This window comes from Dermacentor andersoni, chromosome 6 (assembly GCF_023375885.2).
Source record: "Dermacentor andersoni chromosome 6, qqDerAnde1_hic_scaffold, whole genome shotgun sequence".
Classification (NCBI taxonomy): domain Eukaryota; kingdom Metazoa; phylum Arthropoda; class Arachnida; order Ixodida; family Ixodidae; genus Dermacentor; species Dermacentor andersoni.
Window position 1 is genome coordinate 77,558,273 of NC_092819.1, and position 17,631 is coordinate 77,575,903.

Consider the following 17,631-nt stretch of genomic DNA (forward strand, 5'->3'; position numbering starts at 1 on the left):
TATTAATAAAAATCGGGCCCTTCGTTCACCCCTTTTCTTCTCGTTCATTACGTAACGATAGCCTCGAATCTGGCAACATTGATGCATTCACATAGCATTTGTGAGATTTAGATCAGTTGCCTTCACCCAAAAAGATCACGTACTCGTGATGCCTGCGGCAGAAAGGATGTTCCACATCCGCCGCTATGGTTTGTGAGTGGGGGCGCTGGCTAGCACTCCCAAGGTTAGTTCTTGTAGTATTAAAACATAAATACGCAAGAAAGTATATGGCGAAATGCCCTGCCTCTTCCTTGTCGCCAGTCACGATGCAGCCGACCTTGTTCAACGAACGCACGCTTGAGAGTGGCACAATAACACTGCGCAAACGCTGCGCCACATGTTTTTTTTTTTCTTTTCATATTTCGCGGGTTTTCTTTGCAACCCGGTAAAAAGGACTACATGAGACGTATCGTAAAGGAAACAATTCGAACGGTGGCTTCTGAAGGTGCTCTACAAATCTGCGTATCATACCTGGGGTCCTCAGCCAATGAAAAAGTTGGGTAATTAAACTTATTTGGGAAGTTATGGGGAAAACAAAATTTGTCTGAGTTACTATAGGCTATTGCGAATAGTATGTGTTCTGTTAAATTCGCTTCCGACGCGCCTTTCATTTTTAAATTCTTGGTTCAAGTTATGTGGGACACCCTGTATATGTATATCGGTAATTATAAATACAGCAAGTGAAAGAGCCTGGAAATGCTTCTGTCAACTATATTTATACTTAACGGACACATACCTATTTATCGATCCCACATGGGGAACCATGGGGGCCTAAAAAATTATTTGAATTTGCTGTTATTTCTTGCAACTATATATAAATCTCAAGATGATGCAGAGACAATTGGCAACGAGTGCCCCACAGAGGTGCCGGATACCACCCAATAGCAACAGTACAGCGCACATAAAAAACGCACATTTGCTACAAAACAATTTCAATAATTAAACGAAAAATTGTACTTAACGTTCAAGTTTACAGCGTAATTAAATGTGTCGCTAGTTTAGGTAATGGTATCATCGTGGTTATACGCAACGAAGTACAATCAACATATATTAATTGCAATATCCACAAGAAAGAAAGTCGGCAGATGCGTGCGACCTTGGAGGTTTACAACCTAATTTCCAGCAAAGCTGTTTCTTTCGAACAGTTGCAATAAAAGTTTCAATTTCTTGTAATTATATCGCACAGTTTAGTACGCTGCCCGTATGTGTGTGACGGTTCCGTTTGAAAACTTGCCCGCGTAATGCTTTGAAAAACTTCTTTTTGGGAATTTTTGAAAAGGCAGTTGTTCATCAACATACAAGTTACTTCGCCATAGTATGTACCATGGTGTCCTACCTCCCTTCCTCCCTGCTCCCCCCCCCCCCACACTCGATTTCCGCTAGATTTGATATCGGTTGAATTCAAAGTTCTCTCAGGGCAACGGGATAAATTACTTCTTCGCAAAACACATCCCTAAAGCTCCGGATCGCTTGCATGCGTAATTTGGGTGCAAAAAATTCCACGTGACGGCGATCAACCAATTGGGAGGCGCAAACCTTCTCTCTGGCCTCCTCGCATGCTCCTCGCTGCAGGGTTGGCGGCAAGATAAAAGCATGTCGCTACCTTTCAGTTTTATTCAGGGACCTTAGGGAAGTATGCACAACTCTGCACCCTTTGGGAACACGTACAGGAAGCCTAACCAATGCACGAACGAAGAGCGGTCGCTGTGCCGTGCCGATGTAAATAAATGCACGGGTCAGTGCTTTGGACACTCAGCGGTGTTCTTCTGGGAAAATTGTGTGGTTTTAAATATACATACAAATGTGGAAAGCAGCGCTCCACAACATCTTAAAGAGATTATGCGAAACGCTTCCCTGAGAAGAGGTCAAATAATTAAAATAGTAAGCAGCACATATCACACCAGTGGGTAGAGCTCCCTTGTTCTTTATGTTGAAGCGCGATGTGTTGGGATGTGTGCTGGCTCGCGCGGTGCTGGGTCGAATGCGAACGGCAATTCATGGCTATAGAATTCGTCGGGATCGTCGCTGCCACGGTTTGACAACTCCGAAATCCTAGTGAAGCTGACATCGTGACCCGTAGACATCGTGCCAATGTTCCGACGCGCTCACGAATCAGCTAAACCTAAAAATGTCATTATCTTGACACGGTAAAAAAAAAAAAAATCACCGGAGTTGCATTTTACTCGATCAAGAGAAAGGGTAGCCTAAATTTATTTTTAATGTCAGCCAAACGTTCCGCTTGGCACATATCGCTCATTAAGTTCCAAATTACACGTTTTCATTTCCTCTCTTGCATTTTTATCTTGTGTGCAGATGTTCCTTTCCTGTGTCTACAAGAACCTTCACATGCGACCTACGATAGCAAACTTTTGTGGGCAGCCAGTGCTCTCCTACCAAAGAAAATTTTCCCGGGCAGCCCAGCTGGCATGCTATGGGAATAGCATGCAGCGATCGCCTACAATATGCCTTTATGGCCATATTTGCTGCTATTTTTAACTGTTGTTAATTACACATTCTTATGTTTTCTAATTTATTATGCAATAAAGTTTGGCTAATGGTGTAAAGAAGATGCTTTGCAGCATTTTAGCCTGCTTACACGTTGTGTACTGCATAGCATGAAGAATACATTTGAAAACTGTGTGTAAAAAAGGTGTACCAGCATATTCTGATTAATTTTTCAGTTCCAGTAACATGTCATATGCTATGGAATTCGCAAGTGAGTGGTATGCCGAAGGGCTGGTCATTGTTTGTGCGATGCTACGCCAGCATAGGACCATATTTTACCAAGGGCACACACAAAGTAAGTTACAATTCACTTTGAAATGTGGCACGACAATCAGAAAATAATCTTTATATTGACGGATACAGGGATGCACAGAATGTTGTTCATAGGTAAATAATCATTGTTGCACAGCTTTGTGTTTTGTATGTTGGTGTCGGGCTTATCTGCCACCTATAACGGAGACCAGGATAGGGTTTGTGCCTGAACCGCGACATCACTGACAATGTTTCCCTGCTAGAAACTATTTCATTTCTCAGTAGACAAAGCAAAGCAATATTTTGTCATAATTATGTGTTTCAGACAGAGGGGACATCCTTGTTCGAGTCGATACATGCATATTAGCATAACACCGGCACGCAAAACAGATCTTTTTATTTCAGAAATAATTGTTAGAGGCGGCATTCAGTTTAAAGAACTAAGCAAAACGTGCTTGTTGACCAGTCGGGCCTGACCACTAGTGCAATGCTACAGCTATTTCCTAAGAATGGTTCACATCTGGGAGAACCTCCTGTGCACCACCATTCGACAATAGAAACATTTTCTGATATCGACGCCTCATTAAATAATAAATTGTAACTGTGGACACTACTCGTGTTACTGTAAACACTGCCACACAAATTTTGGGAGCTGTTTAATAAAGGTTTCCAGTCTTTCTTGGCAAGATGTCCCTTTAGCCAACTTTTAGATTAACGTTAGCAGGGCTTACTGAAGTTGCTCTATAGACGTCCAGGGCTACAAAATGTCTTGATGAAGACAGCTATTAGAAATTTGAATTAGGTGGTGAAGACATCTTTTAGACATCAATTACATGCTTCTGTGTTTCATGGGTATAGTCTCTATGGTTTCTCGCTGTCAAGGACAAAACCAGGAAATAAGACAATGGAAGCAAGAAACCAACGCTAATTCTGCATGAACTCGATATCCACCTGGGCCATAATAATTGCTCACTGTTGTAATCACGCTACATTTCCGTAAGAAGTGTAGGAGGAAATATGAAAAGCTGTGCAGGATCATCACCATGATCATCATCGTCATCACCAGAAGAAGAAGATCCCCTCGAATGAGATGCCTGTGTCGAAGGAAAGTCGGCCTTCCGTTTCTGCACCGCCAGCGTCAGTACCAAAGAAGACCGTCGTGCTATCTGACCGGTACGAAGAAAAGCCTCCCTTCGGAACTGGCGCCTTCCAGTTCCACATCATGATGACCCGGTCCCTCGCGGCGGGCACCTTCGCGCTACACTCCAACAGCTTCAAGGTGACGGCCACCGTCATGGACCACTGGTGCAGGCGGCCCGCTCTCTTCGAGAACCTCAGCGTGGCCGAGTGGAAAGAGCTCGCCATCCCCGTGGACGAGCGCGGAAAGCACAGCCACTGCACCGTTCGCGACCCGCCCGGCGCCGGGAGCGCGGCTCGCATCGTGCGCTGCACGTCGTGGGAGTTCGACCTTAGCGCGCACGGCCACAACATCGTGAGCCAGTGGAGCCTCGTGTGCGACCTGCGCTGGCTGATTGCGGTTGCGTGGCTCGTACACTCGGTCGCTTGCATGGCCTTACTGGCCTTGGCGGGCGCGTTGGGAGACTACATCGGTCGCCAGATCGTCGTGTTCGTCGCCTTGCCGGCGGTGCTCATAGAGGGTGTCGCGAGCAGCATCCGGCCAACGACTTCCACTCGTTCGTGGCCGTGCGCTCCATCGTGTCGGCGGCCATCAGCGCCCTGGTGCCGCCGCTGGTCGCTCTCGTGTACGAAGTGACACCCATGGAGAAGATGCCGGTGTACAGCGTGGCGAGTGCAGCGCTGCTGGTGGTCGCGTCGCCTGTCGCGCTGTTCGTCACGCGTTTCTTCAAGGCCGGCTGGGCCGTGGTGCAGTTCGTGTTGACGGCGCCCACGTGCCTCCTGCTCGCCATATACTACACACAGTGGACGAGTCGCCGGCCCGGCTTCTGGAGGCCTCCGTACTCGGAGACAGAGCGTGCCATACTTCGTTGAGCCAGACGGCGTGCTGTGACTTCATCACTGAGCCCGCTAAATGACCTTCGTCATATTTGTCCTGCTTCAGCTGCATTGCGATTATGTCGGCGTACCGATTCAGGAATGAATAAAAAAAAAACGTGGGAGTTTTTGGGTCCCAAGTGAGCCGCACGTCGCAAGCCTTAAATAGAGAATCTAATTACGGCGAAAATGTGGAAAGTCGTCGACTCGCGAACAATAGCGACCACAAAGTTATAGAGTTTTACAGTATAATAATTTGACAGACTTGCAGTGTACGGAATTCTTCTGTTTTGCGTGCCAGAACCATGATTTGATTATGACGCACGCCGTATAGTGGGAGACTCCGATTAATTTTGACCACCAGGGTATCTTTAACGTGGCCCCAATGCACGAGGCACTGGCTTTTTTTGTATTTCGCCCCGATCGAAACGTGGGCGCCACGGCCAGGATTTGATCACGCGACCTCGTGCTTAGGAACACAGCACCATAGCCTGTAAGCCACCGCGGCTGGTACTTGCAGTTTTATCTTTTCTCATGGCAGCTAACTTTGCACATGTGTATCTTCGATTTACTCGCACTGTTAGTGTCAGCTTTCTCTCTTTTCTTTTGTCTTTTTTTTTCACATTTGTTTGGCTGCCCGACAGTTCCGGTGTCCACCGAAATGTGAGACAGTTGCGGAGTCCGCGGCCTATCCTCCTACTCCTCCCTTTAAAGGACAAATACAACAACGCCCGTAAATGTACAGTTAAACTCGATCTAACGAAACCCGATTTGACAAAGTTACCGATCTAACGAAGAAATTTCGTTAAGTACCCATAATACGTTAAGTACCCGGCAAGTACCCATAATCTGAAGTGAAGGCGCGACAACGACGGTGGACGAAGAGGGAACACACACACATTTCCCTCTTCGTCCACCGTCGTTGTCGCGCCTTGACTTCAGATCATGCTTAACCAACACGCCCAACTAGCCATCCTAAAAAGTATACCCATAATGTTCAACGTTGTCATCAACCCTAATCAACGAAACAAGCTTGCATTAGACCCGATTTGACGAAGCTTTTTCAGAAATAGAAGAGTAAATAAAGCTGTGATTTCTTTCTCATTTTGACGCAGACAGGTTTTTACTCTAGCGTGCGCTTTAAGGCTATCGCATTAAACCATCTAGGCAGCCTAGTCACGGCCCTAGCTTTATTCTGACGAAGCTGCACGCCGCGCCCATGCACGGAACAACGGGCTCAGAAGTCGCTAGCGTTCTTACGTACCAGTCGGTGCTAGGGGCGGCAGTAGTTGGGCCGCCCTCGCGGTCTTTTTACACGCGCAGGCGTGAGTTAGCGACAAATACATTGCCGCGGAAATTTTTGGGTGTTGCTGCGTTACACTTTTAGATTACGAAGGACCGAAAAATCCCTTACTCGATTTTCCGAACTTCCCGATTTAATGAAATATTTATAGCATGGTCATCACTTCGTTAAATCGAGTTTCAACTGTATCACAAAAAGTTTTCATATAGCTAAATGACCAGCTGCGGTCATTTTCTGTACTTGCCATGGTGACGGCATCCTCTGAAGCAGCGGGGGTTGTATCTTTCGAAACCAAATGCTCTTTTTTTTTTTATAAGTCTGCCCGCGTTGTTATCTATATGTTATGCGAAGAAAATACGTCTTAATGATTGTGATGAGCATTGGATTGGATAAACTTTATTAAAGGTCCTGCAAAACGCGCGTCAGCGCGCAGCGGGCGCCAATTAAAATGTGATGATTCTGCCTGCTGCAGTTGCTTTCAATGTTTGTCGCGCTCTTTCAGGAATTTTTTTTTTTTTTGCTTTCGCCGTGAAGTGGTGCGCAGCGCTTGCATTTGACTTCCTTGTGCAGCGAGCGCATATTTTATGTATGCGAAGATGCACTTGAGTGTGCAGGCCGAGCATAGCGTTTTAGAATGTCATGCTAAGTGTGGGCGGACTGGCTCGTACTTCGTGAAAGCAAAACGTGCCCCAACCTTTTTACGCAGTTTAATGCACCAGTAAAAGAAAGAAAAAGCAAATTGAGCGAAGAAAAGGAGATCGTGCGCATAACGGAAATAACCAATAAGGTGTTTGCGTCGTAGATTATTCGAGTCACAAGTGTTGGCAAGAGTTAATACAACGCCAGCGTTGTGATGGCAAAATTATTTTACCCGGAGACGGCAACATGTCTATAGCACATAAACACTCACCGACTTCCCTTACAATTTCGTTACTGTCCCAAGTACACATGGTAGTCACCAGGAACAGTTTTGTTGTAGAAGCGCTTCATTTCAGCTGCGGTTGTACGTCAACAAGAATGATTAGGAGCGCGTGAACATTCAGACACCACAAGACGAACAATTGGTGGTTAAATAGAAGTCTTGTTATTTTTGCCATGTTCTACAATTGAACTCCATAGACGATAACCGGTAGGGCCAACGGGTACGTAGCGAAAAGAAAAAACGCGGGCACATGATGTCATGTTCCCCATAGAATTTCTCGACAAAAATTACCATAGGGAACTCTGGCGTTAGTGTCTACGGTAGCTGCAAGTAAGGCGGTTCAGCCAGCGTGGGAAAGATGTGATTATTATTATTATTATTATTATTATGATGATCAAGCCTCAATGAATGCCACAAACCCACTGTACGGGGATAGGCCATGAATCGACTGGTAATATGATTGAGAAATGAAATAAATTAATAATAATATATGGGGCTTTACGTGCCAAAACCACTTTCTGATTATGAGGCACGCCGTAGTGGAGGACTCCGGAAATTTCGACCACCTGGGGTTCTTTAACGTGCACCTAAATCTAAGTACACGGGTGTTTTCGCATTTCGCCCCCATCGAAATGCGGCCGCCGTGGCCGGGATTCGATCCCGCGACCTCGTGCTCAGCAGCCCAACACCATAGCCACTGAGCAACCGCGGCGGGTTGAAATAAATTCGTTAATAAATAAATAAATAAGTAATAAAGAAAATAGAAATAAATGAATAATCACAGATCAGAAGTAAACCCATGATAAATGAAATAAAGTAGTGTATAATAAGGCAGTCAGCCTTGCTTAGATAGGAATAGTAACACGAATTTATTAATAAAATACACAAAGTAAAGGAGAGACGTCTGCCTTCTCTTCACACGAAGAAGCATCAGTCGCTATTACATTTATTAGGAAATGGGCCAAAGAGTCTTGCAAAACAGGGGGAAGCTATTCGGCTTTATTGGGGAAAATATCGGCAAACTCAATTTTGAGCGACAACGTGGAACTATCAAGCGAAATGATTTCCCTAAGGTGAACATTTAAAGGGCTTAATTGTGCCAGCACAAATACAACCTGTGGGGTATGCAACAGTGGGCACGTGTTCTGAAAAAAATGAACTTGGTTCACTAAAAAATGCATATTGTGTGCTTCGTAGAGGAGATTCATAAATTCTTACGTGGGTTTGAACCGTAAGCATGCGAATTCTCTCTTGCGAATAGAAGGTAGGCGCACTTCGTGGTGTAACACATTATTAGCAACGAATTTAGGATGACCTAAACATAGCCGAAGAGCTTCTGTCTTTAAAAGAACAAGCGGTCTTATTTTATATTTTGAACTTCCGGAGAACAAAACACAGCCAAATTCTAGAATCGGTTGTACGTACATACGGCAGATCATGATTAGTGTGTCACTTCGGATACCAGGACGCCGCTTACTGATTCTCCGTAGTAAACCTATTGCTCGTGACCTTTTCGTTGCAATATTTTCTATGTGAGAACGCCAGTCAAGTTTTCAGTCATATGTGATGCCCAAGTACTTAAGCAACTCTACCTGTGGAATGGCCCTCTGAATCATATACTAATGATAACTGTATCGGCCCGGAAAGCGGAAAGACAAGGACTGCACTTTTGTTTACCTTTAGTGACAAGTGAAGATTGTGAAACCACGTCTCTAGAGTACAGAGGTACGTTTGCAAAGACAGGTAAAGGGAACGGATGCCTCTTGCTGTCGCAAAAAATTCGATGTCATCTGCATAGACATATATATACGCATCCTGACGCAGTAGAACTGAATTCATCAACAGGTTAAATAGTGCAGGAGACAGAACAGCCCCCCGGGGCAGTTCCCAGTTTAGCCTTACACAGTGCCCTGATGGCGTAGTTAACTTTGGTCGTATCGGCCTTAGTCAGTTTTTGAAAGGGGAGGCTATATGCCACCCTGCTTATAACGAATGCTTGCACGAGTCTGACCGTCTCCGCTTCTTTGAAGCCTCTTCGTTGTTTTGTGACTCTGCGGATCATTCGGGCTACATGCGTTGTTGTTTGTTTTAATGTGTCTAGCGTGTGTGATAACCTGCCGTTGTCTTGTGTCTACACGCCTAGTATTCTTAGTTTTGCACCTCTGTAATCGGCATCTCGTACAAGATTAGGCTTGTGTCCGGGTGCTTAGTTCTTCTCGAGTATTTCGCTTTCAGTCGTACGTACTCTGAAATTTTCGGTGGGAATTTCACCCCTGCCTCTCGAGAAACTTTCTCACTCGCCTTCTGCATTGTGTCCTGTTTATCCCGGTATGAGCCTCTGTGTGCCGATAACGTGATGCCATATGCCTATATGGCGAGTCCCACGTCTTGGTCCCTTCCGAGAGCTAGCGTCAATGTCTGCATTCCTGCTAAAAAAAAAAAAATTATGGGGTTTTACGTGCCAAAACCACTTTCTGATTATGAGGCACGCCGTAGTGGAGGACTCTAGAAATTTCGACCACCTGGGGTTCTTTAACGTGGCCCTAAATCTAAGTACACGGATGTTTTCGCATTTCGCCCCCATCGAAATGCGGCCGCCGTGGCCGAAATTCGATCCCGCGACCTCGTGCTCAGCAGCCTAACACCATAGCCACTGAGCAACCACGGCGGGTTCTGTATTCCTGTATTGAAGAGTAGTTGGCTTAAGATGGTGCCTTGTGGGGTTCCCTTGTTGGTTAGTGTGACACGTGCGGATCTCGTTGACTCTATAGCTATCGTTGCCGCTCTGTTAGACAAGAAATATCTTATGTATTAGTATGTTCGTTCTCCACACACAGTTTGCTCAAGTTCCTCGAGAATAGTGACATGGAAGATGACATTTAAAGCTTTTTTGATGTCTAGTGCTAGGATTATACTATCCTCGCCTCCGCATAGTGGGTTGAGCGCCTTCTCCTCCAAGAGTAAGAAGACGTCTTGCGCTTAAATGTGTGGTCGAAATCTGAACATGGAGTCTGAAAGGAGTTCTCAATCTTCGATATGCATACTGAGCCATGTTTGGACTGCCTTCTCAAGAAGTTTTTCTACACGCGATGTGAGTTACTATGGTTGTGGATAATTGATGTTCTTGGGTTTTCCTGGATTTAATTTCAGGATTATGTTAGTTTCCTTCCATTGCCGTGATACGGTACCAGGGTCCCGTACGTTGTCGTTAAGAAAATTGGTTACTTAAGCTAGTGTGTCCTGATTTAGGTTGCGAATAATCGCGCTCGTGATTTGATCACTACCTGAGGCAGTGTGATTCAAATCCCGGGCCGCACAATTCTCCACCGGAAAATACCAGAAAAAAAAAAAAAAACGTGTGTTGAGAAAATTGCACAAACAGGCCTGGAGTGCGGCCTGATCCCGGTGACCAGAACCGGTAATGCACTCTCTCACCAGAGCAGGATTGGCCACCCTGGTGCAGTACTTGGCAACAACCTCCTATATGAACACAACAAACAAACCCCGGCCCTCAGTCCCCAGCAGCTGCGAAGCAACTGGCCACTGCGGCGGTCAGACCTGCGACGCTGCAGAGGGTGCTAAGAATCCCTGGCTCCGGACAAGCCGCCATTGGAATATGAACCTGGCAACGTTTAACGCTAGAACGTTATCTAGTGAGGCGAGTCTAGCAGTGCTATTGGAGGAATTAGAGGGCAGTAAACGGGATATAATAGGGCTCAGTGAAGTTAGGAGGTCAAAAGAAGCATATACAGTGCTAAAAAGCGGGCACGTCCTGTGCTACCGGGGCTTAGCAGAGAGACGAGAACTAGGAGTCGGATTCCTGATTAATAAGAACATAGCTGGTAACATACAGGAATTCTATAGCATTAACGAGAGGGTGGCATGTCTTGTTGTGAAACTTAATAAGAGGTACAACATGAAGGTTGTACAGGTCTACGCCCCTACATCTAGTCATGATGACCAGGAAGTCGAAAGCTTCTATGAAGACGTAGAATCGGCGATGGGTAAAGTAAAAAAAAATACAGTATACTGATGGGCGATTTCAATGCCAGGGTAGGCAAGAAGCAGGCCGGAGACAAGGCAGTGGGGGAATATGGCATAGGCTCTAGGAATAGCAGAGGAGAGTTAATAGTAGAGTTTGCAGAACAGAATAATATGCGGATAATGAATACCTTTTTCCGCAAGCGGGTTAGCCGAAAGTGGACGTGGAGGAGCCCGAATGGTGAGACTAGAAATGAAATCGACTTTATACTCTGCGCGAACCCTGGCATCATACAAGATGTAGACGTGCTCGGCAAGGTGCGCTGCAGTGACCATAGGATGGTAAGAACTCAAATTAGCCTTGACTTGAGGAGGGAACGGAAGAAACTGGTACATAAGAAAGCAATCAAAGAGTTAGCGGTAAGAGGCAAACTAGAGGAATTCCGGATCAAGCTACAGAACAGGTATTCGGCTTTAACCCAGGAAGAGGACCATAGTGTTGAAGCAATGAACGACAATCTTATGGGCATCATTAAGGAGTGCGCAATAGAAGTCGGTGGTAACGCCGTTAAACAGGAAACCAGTAAGCTATCGCAGGAGACGAAAGACCTGATCAAGAAACGCCAATGTATAAAAGCCTCTAACCCTACAGCTAGAATAGAACTGGCAGAACTTTCTAAGTTAATCAACAAGCGTAAGACAGCGGACATAAGGAACTATAACATGGATAGAATTGAACAGGCTCTCAGGAACGGAGAAAGCCTAAAAGCAGTAAAAAAAGAAACTAGGAATAGGCAAGAATCAGATGTGTGCGTTAAGAGACAAAGCCGGCAATACCGTTACTAATATGGATGAGATAGTTCAAGTGGCTGAAGAGTTTTATAGAGATTTATACAGTACCAGTAACACCCACGACGTTAAGGTGAGAGAGAATAGTCTAGAGGAACTTGAAATCCCACAAGTAACACCGGAAGAGGTAAAGAACGCCTTGGGAGCTATGCAAAGGGGGAAGGCAGCTGGGGAGGATCAGGTAACAGCAGATTTGTTGAAGGATGGTGGGAACACTGTCCTAGAAAGGTTGGCCGCCCTATATACACAATGCCTCATGACCTCGAACGTACCGGAATCTTGGAAGAACGCTAACATAATCCTAATCCATAAGAAAGGGGACGCCAAAGACTTGAAAAATTATAGACCGATCAGCTTACTGTCCGTTGCCTACAAAGTATTTACTAAGGTAATCGCAAATAGAATCAGGAATACCTTAGACTTCTGTCAACCAAAGGACCAGGCAGGATTCCGTAAAGGCTACTCAACAATAGACCATATTCACACTATCAATCAGGTGATAGAGAAATGTGCGGAATATAATCAACCCTTATATATAGCCTTCATTGATTACGAAAAAGCATTTGATTCAGTCGAAACCTCAGCAGTCATGAAGGCACTACGGAATCAGGGTGTAGATGAGCCATATGTAAAGCTACTGGAAGCTATCTATAGCGGTTCCACAGCCACCGTAATCCTTCACAAAGAAAGCAACAAAATCCCAATAAAGAAAGGCGTTAGACAGGGAGATACGATATCTCCAATGCTATTCACAGCATGTTTACAGGAGGTATTCAGAGACCTGGAGTGGGAAGAATTGGGGATAAAAGTTGATGGAGAATACCTTAGCAACTTGCGATTCGCTGATGATATTGCCTTGCTTAGTAACTCAGGAGACCAATTGCAATGCATGCTCACTGACCTGGAGAGGCAAAGCAGAAGGGTGGGTCTGAAAATTAATCTACAGAAAACCAAAGTAATGTTTAACAGTCTCGGAAGAGAACAGCAGTTTACGATAGGTAGCGAGGCACTGGAAGTGGTAAGGGGCATCTACTTAGGGCAGGTAGTGACCACGGATCCGGATCATGAGACTGAAATAACCAGAAGAATAAGAATGGGCTGGGGTGCGTTTGGCAGGCATTCTCAAATCATGAACAGCAGGTTGCCACTATCCCTCAAGAGGAAAGTGTATAACAGCTGTGTCTTACCAGTACTCACCTACGGGGCAGAAACCTGGAGGCTTACGAAAAGGGTTTTGCTGAAATTGAGGACGACGCAACGAGCTATGGAAAGAAGAATGATATGTGTAACGTTAAGGAATAAGAAAAGAGCAGATTGGGTGAGGGAACAAACGCGGGTAAATGACATCTTAGTTGAAATCAAGAAAAAGAAATGGGCATGGGCCGGACATGTAATGAGGAGGGAAGATAAACGATGGTCATTAAGGGTTACGGACTGGATTCCAAGGGAAGGGAAGCGTAGTAGGGGGCGGCAGAAAGTTAGGTGGGCGGATGACATTAAGACGTTTGCAGGGACAACATGGCCACAATTAGTACATGACCGGGGTAGTTGGAGAAGTATGGGAGAGGCCTTTGCCCTGCAGTGGGCGTAACTAGGCTGATGATGATGATGATGATGATGATGATGATGAGGCAGTGTCCTTTTTGAACACTGTGCCGCTCCATACGCCTCTGCCACCGTTATCGGGCTGTCGAGTTTGACATATTCAATGCCCCTGTATTTCCGCGACGTGGAGTTCGTATGTGGTGTTTCTTCTGTGTGAAGATAAGTCTTCTTGAGGTGTTCTTCGAGTTCCGTGTCTGTTCGTTCGAATTTATTGCTTATTTGTTGGAGGGTTGTGTTCACTCCCACTTTGGTGTTTGTGGGGTCCATAATGCTTCTCAAGGCAGCCCATGTTCCTAGTGCGAAAGCACTACTAGTCTATCAACCTGGTTTTCGCCTTTTCTGTATTAACCGTCTTCATACTAAAGTCTCTAGATATTTTTTGCACCAGAAAATCTAGGGAATTCACACAGCGCCGCGTGTTCGCGCGACACGCGCGAAACCGCTGTGCCCGCGAAACAGCCGGCTCCGCCTTCACTCGGACTACGCTCACGCGCGCCGCTCCGCGTGACCTCATGGACATCTACCGCGCTCCTTATTGACCATTTTCGCTCAGCGGTTTGCTACAGAACTAAATTTTCGAGTTTTATTGGCCAAAACCGCGATCAGATTACGAGGCACAGCAGTTTGCTCTAAAAGAACGAGATGGCGCTTTCAGCGGCGCACCGCAGGTTGCCTCAGTGAAACCATTACTCGGTTGGCATTACGTAGGTTGCCTCAGCGAAACCATACGAAGCCGTTACTGATTCTGTCCTCCTACTGTGCGATCAGCTGTGGTAAATGCAACTGGGTGTTCGTTAACGCACTGTGCTCAATTCATGCTCTACAATGGGGAACGATAGAGGGAAGGCGTGTGCGATAGTTGGCTGCAATAATAGTGACTCGCATATTAAGGAATGAAATCAATCTGTGTGGCCACTGCTACATAGGGACTGTTGTCTGTACTGCTGGCTTTTCGCAATGCATGGCTTTGCTCGAGCATAAAAAAATCGCTCAGCCACCAGCGCTGTATCGCTAACCTCCAAAGAAAGGACTTCAATCCCAGAACGTGGGAAATCAAAACTGAGTACCGCTCGTTACAAAAGGAAGTAGCGCCACCTACTGGCGCAGTACTCACACGCGAGCTATAATCACATGCAAACTTACGCCCACACTATAGCCAACGTATCTAGAATAAGTCAATGGGAGAACACTTGAATCAGTGCGCCAAAGCATGAGTGACGGCTACTGCACTGACAACACGAATCTTCGAAGCCCAACGTCTCATAACGGTCCACAGAGTAAGCGAGGGACTAGCGAAACGTTTTGCTACAAACTATTACAAGGTACAGAACGTTTACGCTCCAAGTGTTGTGAGCAGCAAGAACAAACGTATCGCAACCAAGAAGCAACACGGCGTTCGTGTTGTCCACTTCTCTACTCTTGTGTCCGGTCTGCACGCCTCACGTCTTTTTTGCATAATGAATCGCAACAGAGAACACCCGCGAGTGATTGGGCAGGAAATAAACAAACAGATAAAGACCGCACCGAAGAACTTTACTGAGTTAGAAAAATGACGAGCCGCTGCTTCAAAATGTTTGCCAAATAAAGAACGAAGAGTGAAACACACAGATCGTGATTCAATTTCCAAGCTGAAGTTTTGGACAGCTTAGAATACATATTTAGCCCAAATTTTAGAACAAGCACGCACCATACACGCTGCTCACGTCGTTTGGACAAGGCGTAATGAGCTCTGAAAGCACTTAGATGTACTCTAAAACTGTGGCCAAAGCTAAAACTGTGGCTAAAACTGTAGCCAAGATCGGGTGGCGCGACCGCGCGCCACCCGATCTCGGAAGCGATCCTGCTTTCTACTTCCCCTGCGGTGGGCCAAGTCATTCGTTCTCACGCAGTGACATCCCCCCCCCCCCCCATCCCACCTGTATAAACAGTGCGGCTGACCAACTGAGTGCCCTTTAAAGATGAGGTGTCGCCTTTTGAAGGTTTGGACTGCTTTCCGAAACAACAAGAGCACCAACGCACAAAAAAAAAAAGGCATTCGTGGGAATGTTATGTCCTTGCACGGGCTTGCACCGAAACTTTCGAGTGTTTTCAGCGTGTGTGTGTGTGTGTGTGTGTGTGTGTTTGTGTTCGTGTGTGACAGCGAGAAACACCATCAGCAACTTATTATACGGTTGAATGGGTTCCAACAAAACTCTTCTTATGACAAAGTTGGGAATATTATTCTGCGTTCGAGCTATGAAACCTGGCTTAAGAAACTCTTTAAATAAACTTGAATACGCTGAAACGTTTGCCAATAGCGTGCTCAGAGCTCGTATCTTCACTTTCTTCGCCAGCCGTAGTCACTCACATTGGACGATGTAAGGTCGGACACATTTCGAGAAACGCTAATTAGGTCATCATTCCACTGTGTGTCTCATTAGACGCACCTCATTTAGGCGCCGGCGTCAAGCAGTTGGCCTTTTGACCGCTTGGGATTGTGTGGAAAGTTAGTTCTGACGTGGGAAATAATATTTTCAGTGTGCCAATTATATTTATTTTAATCTGTCGCCTTTTCTTTTACTTCGTTTAATTTATTTTGAAGAATGAGGTCGGCATGCTAGTTTCGTGGCGATGATGTATGCGCAGCCCAGAAGGCTTCAAGCTGTGACGAGCTGCTTCTGAAGACAATTGGCGTCGTGTGCAGAGCTGACGTAAGCACATGAAAAAAGAAAAGAAAAACGTTTTCTTTTTAACTTGCGGAAGTCTAATTAAGTGGAGCCGAATCAAATAGCATTTCATATTAGATTCGTATTCGATTCGATTCGAAAATTTTACTTGCTGAACACCCATTTCTGGGGATCGTTCTTGAATATTTGGCGTTATTTTGTTTTTTGAAACAGATTAGGCGTTTTGGTCAGCAATGATATTGATGCTTTTACTGAAAAAACCCGTGTAGATAGCCTTATGCGCGTAAGAGCAGGTTATCCCAAGACAAAATTAGGAAGCAGCATTTCGTCCCATTTTCTTCCCTACCCATAAAAGAGAGCGAGAGAAAAGAAAAAAATCACCGCCCACTCATTCCGTACAGATGGTTAACCAGCGAGGCTGAAATGTGCGGCCCCGGTGTTTATCAGTGGGTTAATCCCAACGGCTCATTAAACAACGGCTTGGTGGGCTGCCGGATCTTCGGTACGTAGTTGCTGCTTGCGCTCGGCTGCACGAGCCTGTTCTCGTGCCCGGGCTGCAGCATCGGCATGGCGTCGACGAGCTCGTTCCCGGTTCTGTTCGCGGCGTTGCTGATCGCAAGCTGCCTGCTCCTCAGGAGTAACCATGACACGTGGCGTGCCCATTTCGGAGGCGGATAGAAACTTCTGCGCGCGCGCTCGGCTGCGACGGAGAGCAACGACGTCACTACTGGCGCAGCCAATTGTGCGCCTCTCTTTCTTTTTTTTTCGCGCGTGCTCATGGGTTTGCGCCGGAGGAGTTTTCGACGTACAGGCGACGGACGGACGGACGAACCGGCTAGCCATATACGGCTTGGCTGTAGAAACGAACAGAAATGGAGTAAAATTACTCTGAAAATCATTTGCTCTTACAAAAGTAACACCTCAGCATTAGGTCGGGAGTTCGACTCTCAGCAGCAGCGTCCACATTACGATGGCAGCGGTGCGCAAAGGCGCTCACACTGTCCTTGGTGCAGGTAAGACAACCCAAGGTGGTCAAAGTTAATCCAGGGCCTCCTGATACAGCGCCCCTGATATAACCTGTGTGGTGTTTCGAATGTTAAAACCCACAATTAAATTTTAAAAAACTAGTGGACCTTCTTTATGGACTAATTTGTACCTACAGGAGGCCTGAAAACTCTCATTTTTTTTTTTGACCCGCGCTATCGCAGAGTGTTTCAGAAGAGGCGTTTGACATTTCCCAAGTGTACGCCCTTAATTAGCAGGTGTTCATGAGTGACTTGACTGTTCATGCCTTACTGTCGGGTGGTAATGAAACGAGCGAGATCCCTGCTTGTCAAAGATGCTCGATAACATTGTTACAAAGAAAAAATATCCTACTCGTACGATCCTATTAGGAAGCAATGCTTAATTGTGCTGCTCTTGCCAAAGACTGCCGCTTAACCTTTACAATCACGCTATGATGGATGAAAGCGCGAAGCAACATTGCTGATGGCGTC